Source organism: Lathamus discolor, chromosome 2, assembly GCF_037157495.1.
Source record: "Lathamus discolor isolate bLatDis1 chromosome 2, bLatDis1.hap1, whole genome shotgun sequence".
Classification (NCBI taxonomy): domain Eukaryota; kingdom Metazoa; phylum Chordata; class Aves; order Psittaciformes; family Psittacidae; genus Lathamus; species Lathamus discolor.
Genome location: NC_088885.1, coordinates 3,876,565 through 3,886,403, shown reverse-complemented (window position 1 = coordinate 3,886,403; position 9,839 = coordinate 3,876,565). Strand labels below are relative to the sequence as shown.

The 9,839-nt window shown below is 40.7% G+C and overlaps 1 long non-coding RNA gene across 1 annotated transcript; it reads right to left on the bottom strand.

Moving 5' to 3' along the window:
- Window positions 1-3,998: 3,998 nt before the first annotated feature.
- On the bottom strand, window positions 3,999-9,705 carry LOC136007578 (uncharacterized). The gene is made up of 2 exons (XR_010609761.1): window positions 9,644-9,705; window positions 3,999-8,553 (listed from the first exon to the last, which is right to left on the bottom strand). It is a non-coding gene; the product is annotated as an uncharacterized LOC136007578 (long non-coding RNA).
- Window positions 9,706-9,839: the final 134 nt, after the last annotated feature.

The following is a 9,839-nucleotide window of genomic DNA, read 5'->3' as shown; positions in this document are numbered from 1 at the left end:
CATAACCACATCAGGAGGCCTCACCACATTGTTTATGTGGGAGAGCAGCTTCACTGTGCAGTGGCATTAACCTTCCAAAAAATAATAATTTGAGTTTTGTGGCTTCTAAATAGGAGCAGGAACCTGATGGTTGAGAAAGACAATGGCAAACACAGCAACACCGGGAGGGCAAAGGAAGAAGCTATGTGAAGAAAACACATGCTAACCCAGCCCCCTCACCTAGGGCTTCCCTAGAAACCGTAGCAGCTTTATCTCTGCCCCATAGTATTTCACATGCACAGGTATATGTAAATCTGCTGGCAAAGCCGTTTCCCCTCTTTTTCTTCTAAAAACTTGGGTGCTCAGAGTCCTTTGCCCCGACACACTTTGCAAGCCATCCCTTTATCCTTGGATGTAATCTGGTGCAAGGGGAGAGAGCCTGACTTGTCCAGCCCTGCAGAGGGGCAAAAGAAGAGCTCAGAAACTTTGAACCCACGCCCTAACCCAAAAACCTCCAGCCCTGACACTGGACTCCAGCAACGCCCTGAGTAAATGCAGTGTCTCCCTGTGCTGCCTCCCCTCTAGCCCCATGCATGTTGCCTGACAAATTATACCCAGTGACGCTGCTGTAAATGGCAATATCTCTTGGAATGGTTTCAGTCAAACCACACTGCTCTGGCAGCACGCACACGAGGAGAAAGGTGGGTGGAAGGAAAAAGGCAGCGCCAGCACAGTAGCAAATATTGACACAAAACAATAACACAACATTATTGTAAAGCCTACACAAATGAGCAGGTGACTCTGTGGATGAGCACAGCCCAGGAAAGTGATACAGACTCATGCATTCCTGTTCACATTTCCAGTGCTAAGAAATACACTTGCACAAACAGAACCTGGAAAGGCCAGGTTGCAAAAACTGAGGCAAATTAAAAAAAAAAACACAACTATTTATAATTATGCATAAGGACAGATATAGCCAGAAATAATAAAGTGCTAACACAATCACTCAATTTGGGGCTTTTTGTTGTTTGGTTTTAGTTTGTATGTTTGTTTTTAATGTGAGTAGCCCTGCTGGCCTTCCTTAACTTAAATGCTTTCTTGATTGGGTGCTCAGCACCTAAATGCATTAGGCTCACATTCAACACTCACAATAAAGCTTAATCTTGAGTCACATTAGCCCCTGAATAAAAAAATAAATTAGCCTCTGCTTTGTTACAGTCATACAGCAATAAAAACTGGCCTGTCACACTATCTGCATTGTACGGGTTGTCTTACACTTAACTATCTTCTTGTCTCCAGAGCCAGCTATCAGATCTCCTCTTTTTGTTCTTTGGTGAGGGAAGGGTGCTTTATAATGGGAAAATTAACAGCTCACTGTATCTTCCCCCCACCTCCCCCAGCCCCCTTAAATGAATCAGGTGGTGTAACACCTCCAAAAGTATTTGCATACATTTTGTTCCTGAAGCCACTCATGACTCCCACCATGTAAAGCTTTGTTATGTAAAGTCCCTGCTCTCCAACACATGCATTTCTCCTTGTGTAGGCCTAGGTCAGCCATGGTTTCTCTCCCAGTTTTCCTGCCGAATGCCAAGCAAGGGGTTTTGCTTCCAGACAGCACATTTTCAAAAGCACCTGCTAGCAGAAACAAGAGATGGTATGGAGTACTCCACTAGCTGCCTAATAACCTGAAAACCTGCCCCTCAGTCCTGCTTCAGCTCTCCAGTTTTCATTTGTATTTTCCTACCCTGTGTGGCAGGAAATCACACCAAAGCCAGCCAGGTGCTTGGGTACTGCAGTAGCAGGAACCTGTTAGATGGATGAACAAGTTATGAAATGTTGCTCCAATTCCCCTACTGAAATAACCTTCCAGCAACATATGGCTACCCTTTGAGAACATGAATAGCACCCTACCTCTTAAGAGCATGATAGTGATGGTCTGAGGGAGAGAACCAAAAGCACCAATCATTTGTAGCATCAGCTTTACTTCAGGAGAAAGGAGACACCGAGCTGCAGAAATACCAGCCCAGAAGTTTGCGAAAGCACATTTTCACCCTGTGCTTCATGCGCAGAAATGCTATGCTATTTACTCATCTGGATGATGACTGGGAGACACATTACAATGAACTATTATGGAGATGAATGCCTTAATTTTAGGAATTCATGTCCCAGTTGTTACTGTGAGAAAATACCTAAGGACATAGATGGAAGCTGAACCTAATAAACAACTTAAAAAACAGATCTTTGGAGTAGATGTGAAGAAGACACAGAGAACAAAACAAAAGTTTGATACAAAAGCAGCATTAAAACAAACCCATTTTCACTAGCACAGTATATACATCTTTATTTAATTGATTATACGTTTTCTTCTTTGGGTAAAAGGGATTTGAGACATGCAAATTCTAGCTTAGAGACAAGTTGGGCTCATGAGTAATCCAACTGACCTCCCCAGGCTGACTCCCGTGAGCAAGTGCTCATCACCACCACCACTGAGGTTGCACAATCAGTGGGGTTTCAGTGCACCTCTCTAACTGCACCACCCTCCATGCAGAACCATGTCCACCCTGCTGCAGCACAAGCATTTGCTGAGCTTCCCTGATAGCTACAAAGCTAAGCCAAAACAAAGAGGAAATGTGTCCTGTGCGAGGAATTAGTTTGATTAGTTCTCTTAGGATACACAATACTTTTCTTTAAGATCACAGAAAGAACATTTCAAGGATACTCCGTGAGAATAATCAATCTTTTAAAACACACAAGTTGACTAATTACATTTGCAAAGGAGAAAAGAAAAAAAATCTGTGTTTGCTGTGGCAATGAATGCGGTAGTAAAGTCAGCAAAACTGAGCCCGTAATTTTGCCTTTTCACCAGGTTTCAGACCATTAGGTCTGTGAGCAGTAAAACTAGGGGAAAAAAACCCAGGGATAGGAAAAAGCACATGGTTAATTTTTACATTATGGTGCCCAAATGAAAAAAGACCACTTGGCTTCATTTAACTTCCTATCTTCGTAGTCTGAAGAATGTTGCAACATGCTCCTGGTGCATGCCCGTAAGGTAACTAGTAACTGGCTTCCATAAAAACTATATTTACCAGAAAAAAACCCTACCCCAAACCAGTAAAAATCCCTGCTCAATTCACTGCACATTATACATGCCAAATTGCAAAGAGTTTTTTTTTTTTTCCCCTGCAATGAAGTAAATAGAAGCACCAACACATACAAATATGCATCTGTTACTAATGAGATGTTTACAGCCCCTGCCTTGCCAATTGCACATATGGAATACCTCAGTGCATCGTTACCTATAGAGCTCTGGTTAAGAGACAATAGGTGCAAATTAATGTACAAACAGACATTATCTCTTCAAGCCTGGACATGACTTGAAGCCTTGTTAAATATTTTTAAATGCCACAGCTTTCTCCTAAGGTTTTAAAATCCTTTCTTGCACTCTTTGCTGATGGGAGAAAACGTTCGGGGGACAGGACAAGATATTTATAATAACAGGACATTTCACTCTGCACTTTTGTTTTAGCATGTGGGGGGAATAATAATTGTATTCAGACTTGAAATGGCTTGGGTTATGCAGTTCAGAGCACAAGCACCTGCAGCAAATTAATTTGTTGTAGCACATTTATTATCTCATAGCTTCTATTTAGGCTGCAGCTGTTGCTATTATGTTAATAATGTTTTTTATCACCACTGTATACAACAGGTTATGGTAATAAAGAAATTTTGGGGTGTGGGGTGTTGGTTTTGTTGATTTTTTTTTAATTAATTTTTATTTCTTAGAAAGAAAAAAGATGGGGAGAATGTAACACATAGGCATTGATCAGGCATTGAGCCTTGTGTTTATTAGCTGATTTGAAAGAGAATAGGCAAGAGAAATTAGAAAAGAGTAACAATAGATAAAGATGGCGCGTGCAGAATTTGTGAAAGCGAAAAAGAAGAAGAAGAGGTGGCAAAAAAAAAAAGAGACAGAAAGAAAGCAAGAAAGCCCGAACACCGCAGTGCTGGGGTGGTGAGTGTTCGGGTGGGGGTGGGGAAAATGCTGCAGTTTTCGTGAAATAATAAGGTGGAAAAAAAAGGCATACAAAGAGTAGGTTTTTCATTGTCTGTAAAATATAAACACAGATGAATTCTGTCTTTGGTTTGTTCATGCTTTTCACTCTGCACAGCAGGGATGTTCTTAAGAAGTTGCCCTCTGCGAAATTTCACTAAATGGAAACCGTGGACCCTGCATGATGCGATTATAATCACACCAGCCATTCTTTTTACATAATTTTTTGTTTAAAATCCAGTAATGCTTCTTCTTTTTAAAACATGTATCTGTATCTATACACGCATCTAAAAAGGTGCTGGTTTATGTCCCCCCAGCAAAGTGCAAGCTGGAGCTTGAAACTGGCTGTATCCCATCCGCAAATCTCCATGGACTCCCAAACAAGATGAAAATTTGGAGCTGACAAGAACATGTCTGCTGCCTGCAGTCACTGCAATAGCTCACCATGTTGCCTACTAACCAAAAGATCAAAAATTATCGATTTCATGGCGCTGCGTGCTTGGGATAGAAAAGCTACTTTAAAATTTGCATTATTTAAGAAACGAATTAAGAGAAAAGATTCGTGTTTTAGAGCGGTTTGGAATGTAAAACTGGCTTTATGTTTTAACCTTATCAATGTTTTCCTCTAATTCTATGATTTTTAGCAGCTGGGGTCTGGAAATGATTTTTTTTTTGCCGATGAATTTAGGATTTTGCCGCAGTATACATCTGCAGTCCCAGAATCCTCTGGTAAGATAATCCCTCCTGCGATGGGGAAACGCCTTTAACCTTTTCGTGAATGAAAAATACGCAACCATTTTGAAATAAAGAGGGGAAAAGAATGATGATTTCTATGAACTGGGATGAAATCTACTGCGAACTGAAAGAATAAGGAAAGTAAAGCATACTGTAATCGTGTTGTGGTGTTGGAGTTTCTAGCCGTTGTCTACCTTTCTTCAATGGCGTCTGTAAATATGCCTCGAGTATGGTGTTACCCATATTTCATGAGAACCAAGACCGTAGGAAATATGAGCGTTTCCTTGCCATAACAGCAGGAATGCTACAACTATCACCTCCATGCTGCAGGCTTTAAGGAAAATCTTGATTACCGGTCATTGAAACTCATTTGATCAGTGGATTCTTAAGATGACTGGACTGCATAAGGGAAGCCAAGCCTCTAGATAGCAAGAGGTGTTCACAGCTGCTCTGGGGTTTCAGCTAGACAAGGAAGAGGAAATTATTCTGCGGCATAAGGAAAATCTGAAGCTTTTATCCATGCACTGCCTGTCTGGAGATTTGCTCAAATGAAGCTCCTACCCTAATACTCATTTTTTCAGATGGCACAGTAATTAAGAAAGAGTGGTCTAAACAAAAAATGAGGTCTTAACAATTTACTATCTTGCTTTAAGATTACATATTAGAATCAATTACTTGGAATAAGGAAATCTGGCCTAAAGCTACCGAAAGAAAAAGGAAAAATTTACACGTACCAAACACCTTTTTAAAGACAGTTTTTTATATTAGTACATCTGTATATATTTAGATCAGACAGTTTAAGGGTTACAACCCTGGGAAACCAGGGTTTCAGGTGGATGGACTTTGATTAGGGAAGTAGGAGGTAGGTGTCAAGCCTCTGCTACTGTTTTTGTTTTTGCCGGTGTTTCTGGCTTTTCTGCCAGGGTGCCTGAACACAAACACTGCAATTGTTTTAAATGTGGAGTATGAGACCCATAACCACTGAGAGACAGGCATACAGAGAAATTTTAAAGGCAGTGGTGTACTTAATAATGACAACATTTCGGAAGGGATCAATACTGTGGGTTTCTGTTTACATGATTGCACAACAAATTTTTAATATAAAGCCACCTTGATATCTATTTGGCTAGCAGCAATTAAACTACATGTACTGGGAGATGCAATGCTTCGTGTTTATTCTGCTCCACTGCTTAATATGCTAGTAATCAGATATTCTGATGAGTAATGCCTCAGCTGCTAAATCAGCTGGAGACTTCTTTCAGTTTCTGAAACATCCATGATAAATAAAGTTAAACTCTTGTAGGCTTTCACATGTACTTAATTAAAGAGGGAAATATTAAGGCATATTGTATATACCCAAAATAGCAAATACCAAGGGAAAGAATAACTTTAAAAAAAATTAATAATAAACAAATTGCTAGCCAACAACAATTCTATTTCTGATGCTTGAAGCAACATTTATAGACTACTCCAGTTTCTGGCATTTGAAGCAGTTAGTAAGCTGTTTTGATCAGCATCTTCTATATTAATTTATTAGTGATTTGTAGGGTCTCTCCTTCCTTCAAAATGACCCAGTTACACACTCCCAGTTTTTTGTGCAATTCCTGAGAAAAGTGGAATCTCACCAGTATTCTGAGTTTGCTAAATTTTCACTCTTTGTTCATAAAAAACAATTTTATTTATTGCTGAAACTCAGCCTGAATGGCACAGCTATTTGTGTTAGCACAGCAAACATTCTGATATTTATTAATAAACTGTACAACTTGTGTATAAGGCAGAAGTTACATTGATTAGTTCTGTATCTCCATGAGTGTGTAAGTATTGCAAGATCTCCTCTCTTTCCCTCGTCACTCCTGTATGAAAGTGAAAATACGTGACTGTTTTAATACACTATAACTTCACTTTGCTGGAAGAAGATCCCTTCCTCCCCCCCCCCTTTAAGATGATCAGAATGACGTATTTTTTTTACTGACAAGTGAATATATATTTAGTCAGTGCCTGAAAAAGTATCTGTAGTTGATGCTTGAATATGTTCCTAGAGTACGCATGGTTAAAAGCCAATTTTGCATACACTTTTAAGATTCATATGGGAAATCAAATATTCAGGCCCAGAGCCCTAGATGTTTCCAAAATTGGTAATTTAGCTTTGTCCTTATACGAGTGCCATGGCTACTCATTTGTTACTATGTTCCTTACAAACATAGCTAAATGCAGGATTTCAAATGGAAAGGTGACCAACTAAGTTTACCTTTAGCTGATTGTTATTTTTATTTAATGGGCTTCCTGCTTTCTACCCTGTTAAAAGTTGACTCACCAAAGCAGTGCTAAGGACGTAAAAAAAAAATGAAGATGTTAACAAAAAGATTTAAATAATTATCCATGAAGCTCTGGTTTGCACTGAGGATTTCTTACTGCAATGATACACAATGGACATATTAGGAGACTGCTTGACCTTTCGAAAAAAATATGTCTGCAGCATACTCGTCTAGCAATCGGCCACCAAAACAAACCTATTCAAGTATAAAAGGGCTTGAAGGAAACTACTGAAGCTGCAGATACACACTCAGTGCTTCTTGGGGGAGAAAGAAAAGAAGGTATAAGAGGCAGAATAACCGGGCTATGAATTCACTCGTGAAACCCCGCACTGTAATATCTAACATTTACTCTTCTTGTTTTGTTTGTGGACCATGACACACTATTTTAGAAAAATCATAAACACAAAATGTACTTTAGAAACATTTTTATAATTGAAAGGATACTGTTAAGAATTAGGGTTAATCATAATTGCAACACTTGCAGCTATTAATATATTGGTTTTCCTGGGGTAGGGTTTTGTTTTTTAAAAGTGAAATTGTAGAAAATGTTTAGGTACCTAGTAGCTAAAAATCGCCAAGCTAATATTAACCAAATTTCTATTAGCAGTTTGTCTAGATCTGAAAGTATCCTAACAACTTTGCAGTGAAATATATGCAGATTAAAACGACAACAAGCCATGCAAGAATAAACCAACCAAAAAATCAACAAGAGTATAGCATTATGTACTAAAGGCCTTATGAAATGTATATATATAAATAAAAGTTGTATGTTTTAAACCTGCTTTTAAGAGGGCTAGCTCCAGTTGTCCTCGTCAGGTCAAAAAGAAAAGCGGTCCGCAGTTCAGGGGCCAGAAGCAAAGACACGGACCGTACCCCTCCGGCTTCTGCAAAATCCAGGCTCCAAAAGCCCCATCCCTGCAGACCTCAGGGGGTGGGATGGCACACAAAGAGCCTCTGAAAGGTATCTGGGACCATGCAAAGCATCAAGGGCGTTTGACTGATTCTACTGTTGTTATCAAGTACCCAATGGAATTGCTTATAGTGAATTTGGCAATAATGCCCTATAGAAACAGCACTTTGAACTTATATAGTACCTTTGATCCAGAGATCTAAAAGGAGGACTCTGTCAGTATTATTATTCCCACTTTACAGAGGGTGAAACCAAGGCAGAGCAGATCTTCCCAAGGTTGTAGAGGAAGGCAGCTGAGAAAGGGCGATGGACAAAGAAATTAACTCTTCCCCTCATACCTTTTTGCTTTTTAGTGCCCAAACCAAACTCCACGAATATTTTCTCTGACTCTTATCTCAAACTGGAATCAAACTTCTGGTGACAAGAATGGCAAGGTCCTTCTGCTCATAGCTGCACTAAGTTATTCCCCTGGAAGGAGATGAGCATGCTGATCTGGCAGGATGTTTTGCCAGCTCCTGCTGGTTGTCCTCATTCTGGCCAGCATTGTCTGAATGGGCAACTGTCTAAGAGAAAAGGGAATGACAAGGAAAGCTGTATTTTGTGAACCTCTGACTTCAGGGTTGGCCAGGTGGCATTTCATTCCTTACCAGTGGGGACCACTGCTCAGGAAGGATGGGTGGATGGAACAACAAGGGGAACAGGAGGAAACAAGGGTTTTTTTTTATCACCACTGCCTACCAAAAGCCGTATTAGTCATGACATCTAACCTGCAGACTTAGGACCCCTACCCTGCACTTGCCCCACTGGGTTGTGACCCTTCCCCACTCATGCCAGGTCCACCTCCAAGGGTTGGGGTGCATTTTGTGTGCAGCAAGCCCTACATTTTTTTATCTTCCCCCAAAGGGAGAAACACCCTGTTCTAAAAGCACTGATTCAAATAAAAGCAGCTGATGTGAAAAATCAAGAAGCACTGTGGAAGAGGCTCCTTTAGTGTAACACCACTTACTACTGAATAAATCAATAGGACAAAAATAAATTCTTAAGTGTAACTTCCTAAGTAGAAACTCAGGGCCCGTTTAAAACAGGACTACCAATGGAAAAAAACAGGTATAAAGGTGGCCCCTTTGTGAACTGCATATGCCCCCGTCGTGAGGTTGGTGGGGAAGGAGAGGCTGCACGAAGGAACAAGAATTCAGCCCCCAACATCCGCTAGTGCCAAAGCAAACTGAAACTAGGAGAAAAAAACACGAGAGAAGAAAACTCTACCTTTCAATAGCAACGGATGGTTTACGTAAACACCCAAGTATATACCCTCCTTGTTTCATGGGGCTTGGGGGGTGTGTGTTAAACACTCTGTATGTTAAACACACTTTGCAAGGCTATACACGCAAAAAGTCCGTGCAACATTTAACTGTACAAGCCCGTGCACGCCGAGTAAAGGCTGCCACAGATGTGCCTTCGCCGCGAAAAACCCTTGTGCAATTCACAGTATTTTCCTGCTTTTACGACTCTCTGAACAGGCGAGGGGCGGGCGAGGAGGAGGTGGTGTTGGGGGGGGGGGGGAGGAAACCCGCTTCTTCCATATAAAAAGAAAATACATAAATTGCATAACGAGGTACTTTCTTTGGCAACTGCTTCCTGACAAATATTTACCACAGCGGAACGCGTTTCCGCCGACGTGAGCGGGCCCCACAGCCGCCTTCCGCGGGTTGCACTCCCGGACTTAGCGACGAGCGTTTGAGAACACGGAGTTTCTTTGCAGTTGGTGGCGTGCGTTTAGGGGAAAAAAAAAAAAAAAAAGTATTAAAACAAAAAACATAGAATCCGCAACAACGAAACGCCAAGTTAA